The sequence below is a fragment of the Melanaphis sacchari genome, unplaced genomic scaffold (assembly GCF_002803265.2).
Source record: "Melanaphis sacchari strain LSU unplaced genomic scaffold, SCAv2.0 Contig20_pilon_pilon, whole genome shotgun sequence".
Classification (NCBI taxonomy): domain Eukaryota; kingdom Metazoa; phylum Arthropoda; class Insecta; order Hemiptera; family Aphididae; genus Melanaphis; species Melanaphis sacchari.
The window spans coordinates 473,999-498,613 of NW_020271042.1; the positions used below are offsets into that span (position 1 = coordinate 473,999).

The following is a 24,615-nucleotide window of genomic DNA, read 5'->3' on the forward strand; positions in this document are numbered from 1 at the left end:
ATCTGAGAACACACAAATTGCTTTGAGCGTAAGTTATATTTTTTCCTTTCATTCACTGCGCTGTCGGTCTATGTATAAGTACACTTAAAAAATTCTTAAGTTCAACTTCTATCTAGTAAATCTTTATAAATTTATTTTAACAATAACACTTTGAATATCAACGAAATAATAACAATAACAACGTGGTGCACTGCTGTAGTGTTAAAAATGCTTACGAATAATAATATTATAATATACGTATATAATGTTAATATAAATAATCATATAAATACAATATATCTACCAATACAGTTTTAGACGATTCAGATGCATATTAAAATGAATATTTAATATCATAAAGTATGTTTAGTTGGTGCTTGTGTATCAGTGTTTATTTTTATTGTTTATATTTTACAAAGATTTTTGAAGTCTCCCTAAAAGCGCACGTTATTCCGCTGTTCAAAAATTAAACAAATATAATATAATAATCAAATCTTGAAAACGGCATAAGTCTCGAGAGACGAAGTTAAACAAATTGAGAATATATTCTAATATAATAATAACATTAATAACTCGTTTTGCGTGCGCACAAAAACAGCTGCAGGTAAACTTATTCATGTATATATATATATATATATATATATATATATATATAATACTATACTGCAGGTATACTATATCGTGTACATAATAATATAAAATGAGCTCAATTAGATTTACATATAATCGTATAATCAAATGATTGCACAGTCCACCGAGCAACCACTCCGCGCGGCATACACTGCATAATATCAAGGGATGGTATTATTCAATTAACCGAAACCATTGTGGCGGTGAATCGTCGTAAGGATTATAAGGCCTCGCGATAAACGAGTCGCAGGCGGCTCGGCATGTCATATTAATCAATGCAAACAAGTGGATTAAGATCGCAAATAATCGGTACGCATTTATACGTAATACAATTTATTATTTATTCTATCACGCGCCAATACAGAGACGCTAAATTTTAATGCTTTACCTACCAATATTTTCTTTCGACATCTGGAGTGGCTGGAGTACTAGTATATTATTATACACATATTATTTTATTATTTACCGTTCTCTGATCGAATTTATGAACGGATATTTCTTAGTCGCAAAGGTGTTTATATTTTTATTTTCAAATGTATATATTCGTAGTTAATAGCAGCCCGTATATTTATTTGCGTCGACTATAATATGCAGCCGTGCGAGACCGTTTTTGACCAAAAACATATCCTTCCCTTTTCGGCCGATTCACTTTTCGACCTAACTAAAAAAAACTTCGATTCCCTTTTCGATCAAAATCGTACTCTTCTCTTTTCGACCAAAACAAAATTTTATATAATATATGTAAAAAAATAAAATAATTGGTATATAATTTTTGTAAATAATTAAGGCAACTATATATAATTATATAACTTTGAAAATGATTTGAAATGTAAGAATATCTATAAATTAACATTATTTTTATGTTAACATGTCAAAAACCTATCCATATAGTTTAAATTTTATTTTTTATATAATATTATAGATATTACATGCTATGACATTAATATAAAAACAATGTTATTACATAGATATTCTTATATTTTAAATAATTATCTACATTTTATTTTACAACATTTTAAGCATTTTATACATTTAATCATTTTGAAAGTTACATAATTATATAATTCCCCTAATTTTACGAAAATTATACAATTGTTTTATTTGTTTTACATATATTACATAAAATTTTGTTTTGGTCGAAAAGTAAATCGGCCGAAAAGAGAAGGGTACGTTTTTAGTCGAAAATGGCCATGCCTATATACAGCTCGTTTTCGAAACGATATCATATTATTATTTTTATACCTAATATTTATATTAAAAATATTATTGTACGCGCATTACTGCAGTAAGTACCATATACGTATAAATACGTAATACTCAATAAGCATCATTACAGCACGACATTTGGATCTATAACATGAAAACTGAAAATTTATAATATTTAGTGTATTATATATACCTATCTATCTGTTCACTAGATATCATAACATTATGGTGGATAAAAGATGAAAATATCATTTTGTTTTTGAGCTATCACCTTTAGATAAAAAAAAAAAAAAAAAAAAAATGACTAAGACTAATTGGCAAATGATACAATAGTATGCAAAAAGTTATAGCTTCAGCAGAAAAATTAGTAGTCACCTGATTAAATAATAAATAAAATTCAAATAATAAAAAATGATAAAATATAAATAATTTATTTTGTATATTTTAATATACAAAATAATCTTTATACATATATAATAATAATAGGCCTTTTTTTATGTTCCCACTTTATGAGATTATTTAACATTTTTCCAATTTTTTTTCACAGAGTTGTTCGAAATACCTTCCTTAATGTTACCTGCACGTTGGCCAGATTTTCCTATTTATTTTTTTTGTCCGAGGGTAGGGGAGGAGGGATTTTATTTAGATAATTCCAAGTTTATGATGACATTATTTAACATTTTTCCAGTTTTTTTTTTTTTTCACAAGGTTTTACCAAATACTTTTACGAGTGATCTATTATTTACAATTTAATTTTTTTTGTCATTACAATTATTTTGAGAAAGCATAAACTACACATGGGCGAAGCTGAGTAATTCAGCTAGTACCTATTATATAAAACAACAACCTATGAAAAAACCTAAAATAAAAAATAAAAGCAGAAAAAATTGAATATATTTTTATTAAAAACTCAAGATAAAATTAAAAATATATCTTAATAAATATTCATTTTAAAAACAAGTAATTCAAAGAATTAATTGCAAATAATATTAATAGTAATAATAATAATAATAATAATAATAATAATAATAATTAGAGGTAAGATTTTTATTATTTTACATATTTTTTTCAAATGTTTCTAATGTATAAAGTTAAATGAGAGTAAGATATATTTACAATTTATGAAACACAAAGTTCATAGAAACAGTTGTTTTTTGCATAAAAAAAAACCATATTTTGGAGGTCAAAAAATAAAGTATAAAAATAATATTTTTATTTTTATAAACATTTTTTTTGAAGAAAATAATTAATAGTTATACTACGTATTATTTGTATGTACCAATCAATTTTTAAAATTAATTTAAATTGTTATTGTTAATCAAATGAAATAAATAAATTTAAACTGAATTACATTAATAACTTTTCTTTTTTTGTATAGAACACCTATTAAATATTAAACCCAAAGATAGTACAAAGTATTTGTTGAAATAATATTGTATAGCATGTAAAAAATAAAAATATAGTAGTTCAAAAGTATAGGACGTATAAGTAATGCATAGGTATTACATGAATCTTACTATTATATAAGTTAATGAAATTATATCAATAAAAATTGAAAATAGAACTGTAAATTATTGACAAACGAAATAGATAATTTACTGTAAAATAATATATTAAATATGAATAAAAAAAAATTAAAACAATTGCAAAAAAACTGCAAAAAATTATCGGAAACCACTTCGCTGTGGACAGGGTTCGAACCTGTGCGGGCAGAGCCCATTGGATTTCAAGTCCAACTCCTTAACCACTCGGACACCGCAGCGGATGGTAAACTTGCTAAAATCGATCGTAATTATTATCGAGAGGTGTACTTTTAAAAATTAAATTTTTTATTGAACACTAACTTTGTATAAAATACAACTTCATATTAAATCGTAAAATGCTAAAATATGATATTGTACTGAAATATTTTTATAAATTTATTTGAAATTCATTGTATAATAAAGGTTATAACTTATTTATAATCAATTAGCACTGTTAGTGCTTCAATTTCAAATTCAAATATGACGAAATTACAATTTTTTATAAAATTATTTCTAGGAAAGAAAACATAATCTAAAAATTGTATACTTGCGTCTTGCAGTAAATTTTATAGTTTAAACTATCGTCTTTATATTGTGAAGCTTAGTTTAGATATTGAAAACCTATTTATTATTTTTTATTATTTATTCTCATTCCTATTATTAAATGAGATAGAATATTATAAAATAAACTAAGCTTATGACCGCTGTTAAAATGTATAGAATTAATAATAATAATATTAGATAGGTATAATTAAAATCTAGCAGAACTGATAAATTTCTTCGATTACACACACATATTATAATATTAAATTAAATAGGCACCTAATTAACTACACCGGTACGAGTAATATTTTCAAGTGTTTTAAAAATATATTCCATCGATTATGAGTCTGGATTTTAATAGTTTTCAATAAATTATTTTAGGTATAGGACAGCTATTAAAATAATATGATCATATTATATTCATATCATATGACATAATATTACATAATATTATTAGTGCATTAATTATATGTTACGAGTGTTATGAGTAGGGCCCGGAAGTTCATGCATTAAAAACTCAAAATATGCATGCAAATATGCGCTTAAAATCTTTAAAATATGCGCTCAATATGCATTTAAGTTTTTTTTAAGATTAAGTTTTTTTTCGTTATAATAATTAAAAAATGTGGAAAATATGCACAATTTAATTAATATAAATAATTAAAATAATATATTAATTGGTATATATTTATTTTAAGAATTTCAAGAATTTAATTTTAAGAATTACAATTTACAATTAAAGATTTTGACAAATTTTCGAACACAAATGACTCATAACTTATGAGTATGACTTATGACAATAATTATAATACGCATTTTCAAGTTTAATATTTTGAAGTGAATAATATTATTATTTTGTATGACTAAGAAAAAAAAAACTTGGCACAATAGCAATATTAGCACATTATAAGAACTCTAAAAGACCGCATAAGTATTTACGATAAATAAATATACTAATGCAATAATAGTGACTATTTTGTAGATATTTAAAAAAAGTATAAATATATTATACTGGGCGATCTATGTACAAAAATCAAATTTTAGAAGAATATTTTGTGAGCTATCCATAACTTATAAATTATAATAGTATTTAATATTTAATTAACGGAGTGGAGTGGTGGCAGGGGTACCTCGCAAAATGTTGATCCACTATGCTTAACTTATTTAAACTATAAATAGGTAATATACCTATACTTATCAGTATACCTGATAAGTTATAACTTGTAATTAATTAACTACTTGTTTAAGATTTGACTTTTATAAATCAAAATTTTCTGGATAATATTTTACTTCGGAATATAAAATAAAAAATATACACTGATAAAAAAACAGAAAATATAATTTTATTTCCAAAAATGTTGTTTTGTAATGAATTATGCAAAAATATATAATATAATAATGATTAATGAGTAATGAGTTTTTCACGGATTACTCAGTATTATATAAAACAAGAATTTATTTTATTGGTACTTATAACACCCGTATGATGTACAAATGTGGATATGTGATATGAGTTGGTACTTATAATAAATGGTAAATGTCTGGTACTCGTGGTTGATATACCATATACGCATATATAACTCGGTAAATAACACGGTTTTATTATATCATATAAATGGGATATGTTTGATGAAAAAAAAAACTGTGCACACACGCAAAACACCGCGCCTATATCGATTTGTAAAATATTAACGTAGTTAAACGTCACGTACCTACGTGTATTCGCACATTATTAAAGAATACCAATAAATTTGTGTGTTTTATTGATCAACAGTTTGATTAATAATAAATTCAATTCATGGAAAACCAGAAAAGATACGCAGTTTAACGTATCCATATAAACGATAAGTATATTGTATGCATCAATTATTCGCTAGCAATACTAGTCTGCGTTAAAATATTAATAATAAATACATATTATTATATAAAATAATGTCTATACATCCGACGCTAAGTTTTCAAAAAATGTATCGTTAAAAAAAACTAATTTAGGTGAATTCATATGAAATGAATATTATAACATAAAAGTAACAAGTTATTTCCAAATGATTTTTTTTTTTATTTGCATATATTTATAATATTATATTCTCGCTGAAATATACAATAAAAATCTGAAAAAGTAACTAGAATTATTTTTCAAGACAAAACCAATAAAAAATACACAATTTTATTCAAAGTTTTTTTAAATCTATACAATTTTCAGAAAAAACACGTTTAAAAATTTTTTTTTACCTATATTAATAAAAACCTAGGTTTATTTTTATTGCACATAAAATATAGTTTATGACAGCTATATATCGTGTTTAAAGTTAGAATTTACAACAAATAAAATCAATAAAAATTTAAAAAAGACATTTATTTAACAAAAAAAACTTAAAATTGAAATGTATTGCAGTACCTTACATGTAAAAATGTAATATAACATATGTTAAATAAAATAAAATATTATACCAACCAATACTATATATATTAGTGATGGTGATATATTTCTAAAAAATATAATCATCATTATAAAATTTTGGATTTCACTGCTTCCAGATAATTTTTTACTTTTAAAAATATTGATTCATTACAAATAAATTCATTTTTTATATCAACAAACTTAATATGTGAAAATACGCCTAACTATTTTAAATCAAAAAAGAGTAATTTATTACTGGATGGAATTAATACATAGCTCGTTTTCAATTAAAATATCTTAGACTAATAACATACACAACTGATTTAAAATTAATTAGCTAAAAATTTTTAAGACTCCTACCCCATCCTGAGAAAAAATTGTTTTTATGCACTTACGAATATATATTACTGGCATGTGCATTTTTTTGTTGAGAATTTGATCTCAACGTTTTGGTATGTAACCTGAAAAAGATTCGCCACTCCTGCTATATATGAATATTTATGTATGCATTTATTTGGGCTTAAGTACAAATATATTTTAAACACTAATTAATAATTCAACGAGTATAAGTCATAAATAAGTATTATTGATACGTTTATGAGTAAAATGCATTAGCTTAAGTAGTTAAGTATGACCCATCATATTACTTAAATAAATAAAATAAAATATATATTTTAAGATTTATCGTAAATTATTATAATAATAGGTAATATATTATATAATATAGCTGCCGCAAGAGTCCATCGCATCATATGAGTACCTGTTCCAGTACTATTTTATAGTGACCATAGTACTTATAGGTATGGTCAGATATTCTTATCCTACAGTTCTGGTTTCTTGTGCTGCGCAACTTCTTACCGTCATCAACTACATATTATAGGTACTCCAGAGAGCGGCTATTTTATTGGCATTAACATACGTATTATATTTTCGTGAAATTTCAAGAAACGTTTAACAGTGTGACGGTGACCAGCGTAAGTAGTAATGTCAATTTATTTAGAAATGCAACGAACCACTAAATGTAAAATTTTATATTATTATTATTATAACATTTTCTTATACCTGCATAATATTATAAATACTTATTTTTTAATAGGTATAAAATATTATATACATTAATTATTGATAAATACCTATATGTTTATGTATATTATATACTATTTTACTTTTGACTTTATTAACTAACTCATCTGATCAATCATATAACTTTTAATACTATTTATACTCAATAGGTATTTATTTGTTTTTATATTTATTTATAATTTGTAAATATCACATTATATTTTTCAGCTGACAATTAATGTTAACTTATTATCAAAAAATTCAGAGTAAAATTAATTACATGAAATTGAGCTAGCTATAGCCTATTACCTGTAAGATATAGATACATGCTTCGTGGTCGATCCGTTTTTATCATTATTATATTGTACCTATATTAATTTATGAGATATTTAAGATCACATGTTTATAATAACTATGTTCATACGACGTATATTTAAATTATATGTACTAATATTATAAATATTTCCTACCTATTATGATTTCAAGTTGGTGGATCATGCATTATTGCAATATTATAATATAATGCATTCATAAGTATTTTTAAAACATTTATATTACATATATTTAAAAAAGCATAATTATTATTGTAATGTGTTAAATAAAATTTTAGTTAATAGGAAGGTATAAACCATTAGGTAATATACCTATTTCATATTTAATTATTTCCAATCTAAATAACAAAAGACTTTAAACAGTAGGTTTTAATGTTATTAAATATATTATAATTTAGTTGTACTTAATGGATTAAATTACCTTTTCGTGATAGTGTTATAAGTTATTACATTTTATTGAACTATAAATTATAGATTAGGTATACTATAATATTATTATGTTATCAATCAGTATCGGTTATAATCAGTCTATTCAGTTTTCTTTTAACATTTTATTTTTAATATTGTGTATTTGTATCTGCTATGGAACTATCCATGTAGGCAAATTATTATGATTTAAATTAGGTATAAGTGTATAAATAACGCTGCTACCTAGTGACTATATAGTACATTAGTACGACACAAGGCTTGTGCTAATGTGCAGTACAACACAAATCGTGCAATTCTGAAATAAAATTTACAGTTATAAAACGCTAATTGTGCAGTACCTTTGCTACCTATTCTAGCATTGTAAAAAAATAACAAATAATATACTATATAATACTAGGTAGTAGGTATACCAAAACAATTTGTATTAAAGTTATAATTCATAATAATCAAATATTATATTATCATGATATTATAGTACAACCACAAATCAATGTGGATTGTAATATGTTTTCCATGTTGTGGATTGATCCATAATAATAATAATAATAATAATAATAATAAAATGTATATACAAACTAATTTCAGGTACCTACTGGCTACTTGTACAGTTCTAAAACATTCTTTGTGCAAACACTGGTACGACATACGTTTTGTACTATATAGTGTCGTATACTCGTTAACTCGTATAGGTTTAGGTAAAGGTATCAATGAAATTTATAATATTATGTAGATATGTTACCTATGGTATAAGATTTATTATTTGGTTTAGGTATATTATTAAAATCCATTAAAAGTAATTTTATTTTAATCAAGGTCTGCAACAATATAACAAACTTTTAAACTTGATGTCGTTTTTTTAAAAAATATTCAAGCTAAAAATATTAACTCGAGTTACTCAAGTTTGATGTCATTAATGAGCGACAGGCTTTTAGGTTTAATAAATTATAATACATCACTTTTTTTTCTATTACACATATTACAATATACAATATTATATTTGTAGGTACTTATTGCACGGAATACAAATTTAATAATAATATAATCGTTGTAAATTTAACAACAGTCTAGTATTAAATTATTATTATTTATGATTTTTTCTTTTTTTGTAATAATTAATAGATTAACGCATTAGTTGTATCAATATTAATAATTTGTTATAAAAGACACTGTTCTTGCATGATCTACCATCCGCTGCGGTGTCCGAGTGGTTAAGGAGTTGGACTTGAAATCCAATGGGCTCTGCCCGCACAGGTTCGAACCCTGTCCACAGCGAAGTGGTTTCCGATAATTTTTTGCAGTTTTTTTACATCTTACAATACAAAACTTTTAGTTAATTATGGTAAAATGTTTATTAAAAAAGTTTCATTTTCACTTTTAACAATACAACTAAGTTAATTGCTTATAAAATAATTAAATTCATACTTACAAAATATTTTTGAATCTGATATACGTAATCTATAATAGTTATCATTGATTTTAAATATACTAGCTGCAATATAATATTACCTATATTATAGTAGTATTATGCAGGTCTCATTTCATCTGGTTAATTAGTAAATTTTTTATAATTTATTTAATTTACATGTATGTAAAATTATACGAGTTATTAGTAAACGACTGGTATCAGTGGTACATTTTCGGTGATTTTTCGGGGGGAAGTGGAGGTTGTGTTCAAAATATTCCTCGATACATATCGTTGGATATATAATAAAATTAATTTCACTTCCGCAGTTTGGATATATTTATATTTTAATAGGTATGGGTAAAACACAAATACATATAAGGGCTATTTTTTTTTTAAGTCGAGGGATGTTTAGACATGAGAAAACGTCTCCCTCGAAATACACACCACTAACTGGTATATAACCGTAATTGAAAAATATAAACTAAACAATATTATGACTGTTTCAGGTATGATCTACCTATATATGCCATATTATATACGCGCAGGTCATCGATATGATTATTTACGTATGACCTACTCGAATAATGGGGTTACAATATACCTAACATTATAATACCAATTCAGAAATATCAATCATTGTTTTACGACATTATATATAAATATAATACATAGTACGGAAATAAATAAAATCATGCTATGCGCATCGGAAACGCGAACAAAATTTAGACGAAATTGACATTGGTGCGTTCGTTCGAATTGGTAATATATCATATATTATATTGGTCGGATACACCATAATGTATATAACATAATATACGCATTATACACGGCTTTTGTATTTGCAAATATAACGAAATTGGACATCCGAAACAAAACAATATAATATAATATATTATTATAGTATATAGTATATACTAAATATACTATAATATAATGTCTGGTACGCTGCTATCACATTTTGTGTACGTGACAGCCGATTGCGCGACAACTGATGATGTTTCCGATACACATCACATCTTCATTATTGATTTTTAAATAAGCATGTACTCACGAATGATCGCGTTGAAACAGTGTTCGATGATGATGATGATAATAAATTATGATGATGATGATGATGATGATGATGATAATAATATTAATAATAATAATAATAATAATAATAATTATTATAATACAATAAGTTATGATCTGAATGGTATCATTTGACACTGCTTGTAATGACGTAAATCATGATCATATATTATAATAAAATATTATATTCAATGTTACTGGGACAATAATAGCAATATAGTATGTATATCGTTATACTGATATTCATAGGCATCCACAAGGGCCATAAGTAACATTTTAAAGAAAGGGAGCAGAATAAAAAACATTTTAAATTTAAGCTAAAAAGGTATAATGTTGTTTCAACATATAAATATAAATATGCTATTATTTGTATTGATATATTATAGTTAATCAAAAATTAAAATATATTTTAATAAGTATAGAAAAATAATAGAAAATAAAATATAATCAAATGTATTATTTGACATCATTAAAATAAGAACTGTTTATTTCTTGGTTTCATTCATTTCATCTTATAATGTTGTTAATCAATTTATTTCATGATATCTAAGTCATTTAGTAAACATCATTGTGATATTTATTAAATCATAAATTGATATTATTTTATCAGGGGAGAAAGTGCTACGTTTTGCCCTCCTCTCATTATTATTGTCATAATAATAATTAATAAGTATTCGTTGTAGTTAATTTGTCATTACTACATGTTACATTTTACGTTATTATTACTAAATATATAGGTAAACCATTTTAATCATACGTACTTCATTAAATTCAAACATCTTGTTCAATTCGAACTGTTAAAGTCAAGTTGACACTTGCTAGTATTACATTGAAAATTCAAAAATATGTCAATAAAGAGTGCGATGAATAATCACTAATGATTTAATGATATCAAACAAGTAAAATATATTTATTTTTAGTTTTTGTATTTTGTCGAATTACCGTCCAGATAGAGATGTGAATTAATTACTAATGTTGAAAAGCCATGATGGTCTAATTTTTATATTATAGTTTTATTATTAATTTATTATAGTTACCACTTACCGTTGCTTAAATTATGCCACATCATGATATTCCAAGGTGTATCAGACCGTTTAATGTTTGAAAATTTATATTTATATAAGCCATTTTATACGTATATATTTCCATGCATATTGTACATATTGTATATAGACATTTTTATCGGATACGAAGATAAACATTTTATTATTATCTGATCAAAAGATAAATATTATAGGAAAAAAAAATAAATACAAAAAATTAATTGAAACATAATATTACTATATAGATTTAAAAACTCATCTTTGTATAAATAAATGAAAAATGTATCTATACAAAGTTAATCGAGTAAAACATTTTTTTTATCCAAACGAACATATAATTAATATGCTATAAAAATATACCGTAAAAGTTTATTATTATATATTATAATACATAATAACTAAATTATAATGTTATTTTATTATAATACGACTTCAGTTACCTATTGGCTACTAGCTTTTGTAAATTTAAAATTATGATATCTTATTTTTTAAATTGTGTTTATTAAAACGGGGTTTGGATATTTTAAAATTACATATAATGTTTTTCAGCACAATTTTAGTGTTTATTGTATTAATTCATGTTTTACTTTTTATTATAATCTACGTTGATACTTGATATACTATAATAATGATTTTTAAGAACAGAATTTTATTTTAAAAATAAATCATATACCTGATATACATGTATATATGTATATAGTTATATAATTTATAAGATTACAGAAAAAAGTAAAATGAAAATAATTTGACACATGTGATTTCCATAACAAAACTTTATTATTAAAGTAGAGTTAATTATTTATTCGTATTTCATTAACATTTCATTAACATTTCATAAAACATTTTTCTATAATTCAATTATATAATTATAAGTACATTAAAATGTATGAAAAAAGTGTTGAGAACTTTCTTTTGGCGTGACATCACGATGTAGTATTTATAATTGTTATAAAAGACCAAAAACTATGTTACCTACCCGACAAAAGTAAAAATTGAATTTAGCCTATCTTATTAAGTACCTATATTTTGTTAATATTTCAATAATAGTTTTGATACAAAAATAATTGTCAAGCATAAAGTGAAACTATAACTACTATTGACGTGACGTAAATAAAAACAATAGGATGTCGTTTATGACTTTTCAGTTTTTGTTTCCTAAATAGGTAAGTATACAATATAATAAAGTGCTAAAAAAAAATCTCCAAAAAATAAATCAAGGCAAACACGGTGTCATTAATTACATATACACGATATAATACGGTGTAAATTATCCGTATTGTCATTGTAGTGTATAGTTTTCAATTCATTAAAAACATAGTAAAAAATTATCATATACCTATCTATGATTACGAGTGAGTCAAAAACACATCTGACATGCAAGTCACTGCTATTTTCGATGTTTTTGTTTACGGCGTGCTTATGACGTAGAAACATACTAGTGTATATTATACTCTATAATGTACATACATTATAGACAGTGCACTATTGTGTGTGCATAAAAGTATAATATACAGAATGATTTTCCAAGTATGAAAATCATCTTTTTTTTTCAAGAATACAGTCATTAAAAATCTGATTTTCGAAAATTTTAAAAATACTCATATACCATACTATCAAATTCTAGAAAACATTTGTAATATTATAACCGAATAGTGTTATATAAAGTTACAAACTTCTGTTTTTCAAATGATTGATAATTTCAAAATTCAAACGAATATTTTTTGAGTTATTTATTTATGTTTAAGGATAATAGTTCCATGGCATTGGATGTGGAAGACATGGGCACTATGGTGATTTTAAAATTTAATATTAATGGTTTTTAAAAATAGTCCTAGTATTATATACATTTTAATAACTGAAAAACTATAATCATTTGATTATTAAATTAAGTACAGTAAAAGGGGATATGGTTTTAACTTTAAAACCAAAAGTTTGTAACGCCACAAAATACTCCTTAACTTTTAAGTAGTACAAAACATTTCAAGAATTTGAAATCATGGTCTTTAAAGAATTTAAAAATTAGAATTTGAATAAATTCATTATTAAATGAATTTACATGGTTGAACATACTAGGTGAACCACTCTGTATACATCGTACACAGTTCTGCAAAAACGCTTTCACCGAAAAACAACGTATTCATCGTAGATAGTTTAGATATTATAATGTATTATACCTATGTAGGTACCTATAAACAGTTCCTTTTTCTTGTGAAAAACGTGACCGACCTGTCCGCGGGGATCTCTCAATGTCTGTGCCACTGGTAACAGTATGTGTGTGTACTATTGTGTAGCGAATGGTTGGATGTTGTTAACACGAACATTGTAAGATGGACGCGTACATACGCACAAATACACGGCGCTTATTATACTTGGTTTCGCTGCAAAGAAAATTGCCCGTGAAGACACGTACCTACCTATGTTTAACAAAAGTTCGTTTTACAATATATAAATACATCCACCTATATACACACACCTACACACACACACACACATACACACATAAAGAATATACGATTGTGAACTCACTCTTCCCAACATTCGTCTTTGCAAACATTATACAAAATCTAGTGATGCCGGCGTGTACTGCTGTGACGCATATATATAATGTATATATACCTATTAGAATTAAAATAATTTATTATAATATATTTTTTACGGCTTTTTATTATATATATTATGTTTTATGCTAATATGTTATTATAAACGCGAATAATCGTTACCCAAACGACGTCGAATCGCTTTACGAAAGTATTTATACATTTTGATAACTGTCGCTGCAGAAAACAAATTTTTCAGTTTAAACTGTAAATCATATTTGTTTAATGTAGGTAGTTAAATCCCATAATATATTCCATATGAATAATAATATTATAACTACCTACACTATACACTAGTAATTTTTAATAACATTTATTTGGTAAACATATGCGTGTAATGTATATATATATATATATACTAATATATACGAGTATATAAAATAAAAAATGCGTACCTAAGCTATGGTGGACGATAATGTTTTTTGCACAACTTCTGGTTTTTTTTTAAGCTTGCACTCGTTAACTACCGTCAAAATATCTCACCGAGCTTCACAACGATAATTTTTATATGTATGATAGGCACAAATCGTTAGGAATATATAATTTCGTATCCGAGAAAGAGCAAATGCAACAATCGCATTTATATTATTTAATGTGTTTCAATAAATTGTATGGCCTTGCGACAATTTCTGCAATAGAACTTGATTACGAAGGATTGTTATACTGAATACTCCATTATACTATGCAGTTTTGAAAATGAAAATACGAAAACCAAAAACACCACACGTCGCAAAATTTCTCGAAGTTTTAACCTATAGAAATGTAATATACTATATTATAAATGCACTGTGTTCGATCGTTCTAATTTTCTAACGGTTAGCTACGAGAAAACTTTCGGTTCCGGCGACCGTCATAAACAATGAACGCAGAGGTACGAAGAGAACGAAGAGTTTCGGTCGGCATAGGAAACAGATACCTATATGTGTGGGTTGGTGTGTTATTTTGTCCCGTAGCCCCGTGAATACCTCCAGGGAAAAGCAGATATGACGGGTTATATACGAGCCCGGAGAGACGAGTATCGCAATCCGTTTGCACATACAAAAAAAAAAAAAAGATGGATGCAATAAAAATATATAATAATAATAAAAATAAAAAATAAAAAAATCGAAACGACGTACATATCGAACGTTGATGTGTGTTTCCCTCGAGAATTGCGGAAAATCCTAGTCAATAAATCCTTAGTAATTTTAACTACTTCTCCACAATATTGTCACTGCAGGTACTGCTGTGCATCATCCATTCCTGCAGTTTTTATGTTACATTTCGCCATACTTCTCCTCCCCCCCATTTTTATTTTTCCATTATTTATCACTATTAATGTATTACGCTTCACATTAAATGTTAATATTATTTCACTTCATGCCACTTGCTTAATCTACACGTTAAATGATAGTTATAGTGGTCGGCGAAAACACGTAGAATTGTCGGTGCGCTAAATGCGTACGAGTTGATTTTGTATTTTGTAAACACAAAATAATTTCTTACTATATATTTGACGATTCAGTGTATACTCGATTATCTCTAAAATCTCCACGCAAATTTGGTATAGTAGACTAAATATTTTTGTGTTAGATATTTTCATTAAAATTTATAACTGAGATTTTAGTCTAGAAATAGGCAATTTCTGGGAACATAATTTTACGGAAACGTGAGGAAATTCACAGAAATTACAGGAACGAATTATACAGTTTACAAATCACAAGACTATAACTAATAATATTAGTATATTTCATTTAAATATCCAAGATTTTTATTAAATGTTTATTTAAAAAGCATTTTTAGTGTTTAAAAATATAAAAACGAATAAAAAAAGACAGGTAAGTAGGTACCGTAGTTCTGCTGTATACTAGGTTCGAGTGAGTTTCTATTAGTTATGTTAAATTTGAATTCAATGATATATCGACTTACACGAAAACGAATTCTGAGTGGAAACGGTCTATCAGCTTATATCACCAAGTGATGTTTTTTTTTTTATATAGTTATTAAAGTTATTTATTTTATTTTTAGTATTATAGTAATTATTAATATTATTATTCAAAAATATTGCAAAATAATATAAAATACATAAAAATTAAGTTCTCGCAAATAATATTTTTTAATTATAAAAAAATGATTAACATATTGTTATTTATTGTTTAAACAAGAAATTTTGTCCAAACATTAACCATTAAGACGAAGTCAACTTACCAGAAAATCCCCCTCCCCGCGTTTGTTGAAAAGCCGCTAGTGCAGGGATTTATTAAATCCCCAACCATAATACTACATAAGAGTTCTGTCACTGGACAGTTTCCTTCCTCATACTACATCATCATGTAAATATTTTCCACATCATATTATATCCTATTTGCTTATTGTATATATTATGTTACAGATTGTAAATCCTCCATTTATTAAAAAAAAGACTTGAAAATTCTAAAATTGAAAATCGAAGATTCTTAGGAATGTCAACTCTATTTTGGACGGTTTCATATAAGACTATTAGGAAGATCAGGAACGATTTACATAATTTTTGTTCAAAAGAAAAGGTTTGACATTTATATATAGGAAAAAGCCTAAAATAACTATATGAACTAGGAAACTTTTTCAATTGTTACTATACATGATTTTTTTTTATCTCTGATATTTGATATTTGCTATGATAATAATATGATCGTCTCACCGATTGACGGCATCCGAAGAAATAGTAGAATGCTTGGCCGGCGGGGGTAAGAAAATTACATTTCGAAGATAGTCAATTGCAGCAGAAGTGATAGTGTAAACAAAGCTTGCATACATTACAAGAATATTAGATACGATGATATATTACATGATACAGTTAGATAAACCGAACAGGATATACATTTATATATATATAATACTCATAGTATACGTCTACGGAAAGATATTTGATAACATCACTGGAAATCGATTTTTCGAGAATACATAATATTATAATATCATTGAAACAATAGTAAAGAGGTAGTATAATATATTTAGTACACCTAAGGTATCTGATGAAAAAAGCAACAAGTGTAAAAAATGTAATGACAAAAAATTTTTTTTATTAAATATGCTTAAATAACTTTATGTATTTGATTTAAATTTTTCAAGATGAGGTAAGAGGGAAGGAGAGAGTAATAGTGAAAATAGATTCACAGACTAATAAAGTAAGTCATATGAGCGCATAATAAAAACAATTAAACTCGATCAAACTAACCATATTATGTAAACGGAAACTATATAAGTACATTAAACTAGATCATTATAAAATGGTGAATAAGAGTCGGTTATTAACTTCCGAGAGGTGGAAGTTTAAAAAATCTTGTATGGTGTAGAAGTCACGTGACAAAGGCAGACATTGTGGTATTTAAAAATTATAATTTTTTATATAACCCTATGGAACTTAACGCCCAGGTCCGAGCGAGTGTATATCGTATTATATTTTGTGGTGTGATGGATGCTTTAGTGTAATAGGTCATAAAACAAAATCCATAGTAGTAAATAATTTAACTTGATACCGTCCATATAGTTTACGTTGAATGACAAGTACGTACGCCATACAATATAATACAATATATCATACAGGAAAGTCATATAAAATGAATGAATCAATTAAACACGTTTTCGAAATATGTACGTACTCATTCATTAACTATTTAAACGTATTTGAGTGCTTTTAATGACATAACATAACATAGAATGACAATATGAAACATGTTTATTGAACATTTTCCAGTGTTTAATTATATTATTATTATTATTTATATTTAATGTAATTAAGACACCAAGTCATTGTAAATTGTTTAATTAATTAATACAAATTAATATGATAACTGCAAAATAATTATATAAGTATAATGTATATGCTTGATTTTTAAAAATAATAACTTTTCCGATAGAGTAATATGCACGGCTATTATGTAAAGAAAATTATTGTAGCTTTTAATTTTAGCAATAATTATATCCATTATTGATACAATGTAATACAATAAAATAATATTAGTATTTACACGATGATGTCACTTAAACCTTATCTTGTACAATAACTATTTGGAAGAAACAAACATACTACAAGAATAATTAAAAAATTAGTTTATGTATACTATAGTAATCCTAATACATAATTCGTATTAACGTTTAAGGTTTAAAGTTTCTCTGGGGACATTCATAATTGAAAAAAAATGTAGAGATGAGATATTTGAGAATCTTTTGCAAAACATTATTATATAAACGTAAAAAGGTTATCGTTGTATATAATGTTGAAAATGATACGATAATAATAATGGCATTAAACTGTTTAAATTCACTCTTATAAAATAAGTTGCACGTTTAACAGTTTTAGAAAATAGCTACCTATTTCGGTTTTATGTTCGAAATAATAATTATACATATATAAACTAGTAATTAGATATACATTTTAGGTATTAGATACCGTGATAATTATATAGTAGGTACCCATGGCAAATTATAGAAAATAAAAATTTTGAAACAGCTATTCAAGACTGTTTTCGAACAGTAAATGACATATTTCTGTAAAATTAACTACAAATTATACTAGGTTTGGTACTTAAAGCCAATAGTATAACAAAAAGTATCGTTTTACAAATATCATTGCTACTCTTACCCGATGTACCTACCTAATTTACTACTTGAAATTTTTATATTGATAAGATCATGGGCTTGATTTGTCTATCCTCGATGTGGTGTACAATATGGTCAAAATAATTACCAGTGGACGCGTCTGAACAGAGGTATATATATTATAATACTTTATACCTATTTTAAAAACGCATGGCCGCGCGCTAAAGCCCAATTTGTAGCGCAGAGACAAGTCTGCAGTAACGTAATGTACATAGTATTTTACATACACATCTACTATATATATAATATGCATATATGTAGGTTTTTATATAGAAAATGGACGATTTTCACCTGTTATCCTGTCATCCTGACGTATACAAATTATACTGCGTCCGGTGAAATAGTAAAAATAACCATACTACTGCAAGACCGGTTAAAATATATATCATATCGAAACGCATGCTGCAGCTGCAGGTGTTATTTAAAAAGAAAATAATAACATATATACATATACATTTATAATATTTATTTATATACTCGTATATATAACTGTGAAAGGTTGCAGTAGGACGTCATCGCGCGGTCACGATATATTATTATATATTATTGTAGATACGCGGGCGCCTTGTCCAGGCCGTTAACGGGTAAAAAATGTGCGGTCTGCCGTTGTCATAATATACGAGTTCGTGATATTATAATATACGGCACTCATACAGAACCAATAATCCGAAACTGAATTGGGTTCTATACATATCAATGATGTTGACTAGAAATAGATCATAGGCACATATGACTGTAGTTAGGTAAAACAAAAAATAAGCAGTAGCAACAATCAAGAACTGGGATTTCGTGCGCTGAAAAAACTAAATAATATGGATATTTTAATAAAGAAAAAGTTTAAAATAATATGCAATTAAACAGATACCCATTTATATATACAAGTCGAAAAAAAAACGGATTTCTTCATATTATTTTCTAGTTAAACTTAGAATGGTGTTGGAAAAAGCAAATAAGCACTGTTTATTTTTTTGTTAAAATTTTAAGAAATGTGTTTATATAAAAAATCAATTAAATAATTTAAATAATTTAAAATACCTATGAATAATACAAATAGTATTTCGTGTTAAAATCATTCAAACCGAAAATGTCTAATTTATTTACATCGAAAACTTGTTGTGTTTAGTCGATATAAGTACGTCTTATTGCGGGCTCTTAACATTTTTTTTTTTCACATAATCGGTCTCGTTACAGACGCACAATGAGTGAGTCAACTATACTGCGCGATTTTACGTTTCCGAAGTTTTAAATGTATACAGAGCGATTCACCAAGCTTATTCATTCAACTCATTTTTCTTTCATAATGCACTCAATCAAAATTTGATTTTTGGAATTTTTGAATATACTTAAACTCTAAACCTCATATTTTACTACTTAAGCCTTGCAGTGAAGAAATATGTTATGTCTATATTTCAAAAGAGTAGTTTTTGAGTTATCTAACATTGTGTACTAAGAATTATAGGTTAAAAAAAAAATAAAGTCTATGGCGACTTGTCTAATTTTTAATTTGTTACTTAAATCAAAATTTTCAAAAAAATTCCCACTAAATAATTTACAGTAAAAATTTCAAAACACCATACGTCATCTTAAAGTAGTACAAAAAATATCAATAATTTAGAAATATGGCCTTTAAGTATATTCAACATTTTAAAAAATAATGTATTATTAAATAAAAAAATAAGAGTGAGCATGCTTAGTGAACTACAAAGTATAATATTATACACACATGGTGGCCCGATGCGGTGATTTCCCGTTTCCCTGGGTCATGATTAAATGAAAAAACGAGAAAACACCGTAGCAGTGGTCCACGTTATATAAATAAGGTCATATACCTACTGAATACTCAATTTTATCGTACGGTTGTGGATGTTATTAAAACCGCAAAAAAAAAAAATGCTGCACAAATCATTAGGTTAGGCAAGCATGCTTGGTGGATCACACCCTGTATTTACACCATAAACATGATAAAACGGGAAACCGTTCTATATATATATATCGTGAAAGTTACAGATTGTGCGCGTTATTATAATGTATTATAATAAACGTCGTGACGTCCGGAAATGATGCTGCGCACAGTTATAATAGCTAAATAACTGTCATGCACGCCGCTTGACTATCGTTATCAATCGCCAAACCCATTGCGGTATCAACCACAGCTGCAATCCCATCGTCGATAATCGAATCGAGTCGAGGTTTTTTAACGTGCATATATTCAGATTTATTTTACAATATAAATAATATAAGCACGTATTATTAGTGATGAATATATTGCTGTTTTTAACCAATTTAAGTTATTTAATATTTATACACTTATAGTCCAAGTTATAATACTATATTTTTTCTAATTAAACAAGAGTAAAATATATTTGGCATCCATTTCATTAAATTGTAATTATCACTGACAAAATTTTTTTGCGATGATGATATATGTTTAAACTGATTTCAAATTTCAAAATGTTCAATTGTTCACCGTTAAAACACGTAAGAGATACAAAGTTTTATATAAAATATTATACATTATAGTGTAGTAAAAACCAATTTTTGAAGTACAGCCTTGTCGTGCAAAAAAATAACTTTGTTAAATATATATATATACAGTTCTCTTAAATAAGTAACTGTATAGAAACGTTAAGCTTAAAAATTAAAATATTCTAATTTAATAACGTTAATGTCTATTGCCTTGAAATTCGATTAAAGAATACGAATTTCCCAATAAACATATTTATTTCAGTCTAAAAAAATATAGCACTTGTTTGGTTAAGTTGAAGGTTCAACATCATACGACACCCACATTTATAAAAATCGATAATTATAATTAAGATACAATCATGTGAATGTTTAGAATAATCATTTTTTATAATATTAAGTACTAATTATAAATACTTTGTAGGTATTAAAAAAAAGTTCTTAATGGCAATAGCCAATGAGTGTCTTTAGTTAGCACAAGTAGTCGTACTAAAAATAATAACGTGATGATATAATAATGTCATTATTTTATGTATACAATGTAACTTATTATCGAGGTTTTTGTCTTGGGTACGCAAACTTTATCATGAATCGTGTACATTTTGATGTATTTATTGTCGTTGAAATATACACGTCATAATAATAAAATATTCTGATTAACTGTACTTTCTTAACATAATAATAATGTACATAATTTAGTTTTATTTATTACAGTTTTAAGTTAAAATAATTAGTCATTTTAAATTTTATACACAGAAGTACACTTTATAGAATAATGCGAGTATAAATGGATATTAAAAGTCAATTTACTAAGTAACATCATTAATAAATAATAATTAATGAATTATAATTATTATTTTATCGGCTTGATATAAATATCTGAATACAAATAATTTTTATAACAAATTGTCGTTTATTCTTGGATCATTATAATATGGATATTTTAGTACTTTTCGTTAAAACATTTATTAATTCTCACAATTAATTATGTAACATTCAACATGATAATTTAATAAATAAGTAGTGCTATACTAAAAACTTATAAGTATAAATATGATTAAAATGTACTAATATAAAATGCTTTTAAAATGTACAAATTAGTTCTAAAAAATACATTTAATATCGCAATTAATATATGGTAAAATATATATATATTTTCGTGAGAACGTTATGATACGTATTTTTTTTATCATGATAAAACATTAGGTGATGGTGTCATTAGGTAAATTTGTGTTTAATATTTCTATTTGACTAGATATTATTATATAGGTACTGACAGTACATCGACTAAAATTGAAATAATGGATACACAATGATAGACAATATGAGTACCGGTATGATATTACATTTTAACAAATGTCAAAGGAAAAGTTTTTTTATCTGAAATGATATTAATTTTTAAGTTCAAAAAAAAAAAAAAAAAAAAATGATTCTTCTTATTTTTTTTGCACATTAATGTATTTAATAACGCACAATAACGTTAGTAATTACACAATAAAGTAAATATAGAACAAAAAATAAAATACAATGGAACAGTAATATATTCAAACGAATCAAACGGTATATTCCCGGTAAGTTTTAGCATCCAACTTAAAACGAAATTACAATTGTATGTTATTAATTATTATTGTTAGTATACACATTTTAAAAGTCTTACAATTTTTCCAATAAAATGTTTCGTAAATATGAAACATAAAATATATAATAGCCGTTGTAGCTATATTTTATTCCCGCGTATGCATAAGCGTATGTATATCAAACGTGTTAGTTAAACACATATTTAATATACTAACAATTATATGTAAGAACCACATTATTGTAATGCTGCGTAGTATAATGTATATTCAAAGATCAATCAAAATAAATTAAATAACACAACTTTTACTCTTAAGCTTAGATAATGCTAAGCTATTACTCTTTTCGGTACTCAAATTCCATATACTCTGACTATAAAATATCTTAAGTTAACCCTAGACCGACGATTTATCTGAGTACATCATACGCGAGAAAAATAAGACTTCAACTAAACTTGCGACTTCGTATGCTTAAAAATTTACTAGTTAATAACAAATACACCAACCTTAATATGAAACTACTATTGTATAAATCCTTCATCAAACCCATCTGGACTTATGGTTTCCAATTTTGGGAAAATGTTAATAATCAAATATAAATACAATTCAAGTTTTTAAAAATATTGCATTAAGAAAATTAACAAACTCCTCCTCATATGTATCAAATGATTTGAAAATTAAATTTGTAAAAGAAGAAGTAATAACATATTATAAAATATTTCACGTCTAGTCTATTATTTCAATCCCCTAATTAAAACTCTTTCAACAAATGTTGTTTCTGGTAATCCTACAAGGCGTTCAAAGCACAATTGATGTAGAGATTTTTTATCTTAATCAGAAGGGAAAAAAAGAAAAAAATTAATTTAAAATAATTACTTAAAAGTTTGATCCTTGGGTGGCTTCTTTTATCAACTATTCATGTCATTTATATTATTTTAGCTAACACTTTTATAGTACCAATTAGGAAAAGATTAAAAGAAAAAAAAGTTGAATTTCTAGAAATATAGATTTCTGCAGATTATTTACTGGATTTAATATACAATTTTAAAGCTCCTCTTATTAAGTTATTAGTTTCTCAATTAAAAAATATATCTCAAATGTATAGTAAAATATTTTATTAAACGTGTTTAAAGTTAAAATTTCGACAAAATTCGTAAAAATAAAGTTATTTTATACTTACTTAAAATTTAAAAATTAAATATTAAGTTGTTTATTAATTTTTCATGAGCATTTCAAGTTCAAATCCATTTTATAGTAAAACTTACATATATGGTATAAAAAATGGAATTAGGTTGAAGCGCAGGGGGGCAGGGAACTTTCCCTCTTTGTCCCACCGTCGCTACACTCATGACCATAATAATATATAGGTACAATATTGTCTAATACGCGCGGGATGAGATACCTTAACCACGCGGTGACAGCTTTGTATATGCTGGTGGTGTTATTTTTACGATACTATTATGTACCTAGGTATATGTACATTGCATATACCATGTATTATATTATACGCATCACTAATGGATAAAATATTAGTCGTTTTGTATACGTCACACATGTGTACAATATATCCACCCATCACGTGAAACGAGTAAATTTTACTCGAAAACTGTATTTTATATAGACGACGAGAAAGTCGAGTGGTGCAGATCGAGCGCTTGCAAATAAAATATATATAATATTATTGTCTACATTTTATGTTTTATAGCGTATTATGTTGCGTAAGTCTATATTTATATC

General features: G+C 25.8%; 1 protein-coding gene and 2 non-coding genes across 3 annotated transcripts in view; 1 reads left to right on the plus strand and 2 right to left on the minus strand.

Moving 5' to 3' along the window:
• Positions 1-24,615, minus strand: part of LOC112593569 (alpha-mannosidase 2) — a 133,140-nt gene that overhangs the window by 45,455 nt on the left and 63,070 nt on the right. The window lies entirely within an intron of this gene.
• Positions 3,496-3,577, minus strand: Trnas-uga. The gene has a single exon. It is a non-coding gene; the product is annotated as a tRNA-Ser (tRNA).
• Positions 9,296-9,377, plus strand: Trnas-uga. Its single transcript has one exon. It is a non-coding gene; the product is annotated as a tRNA-Ser (tRNA).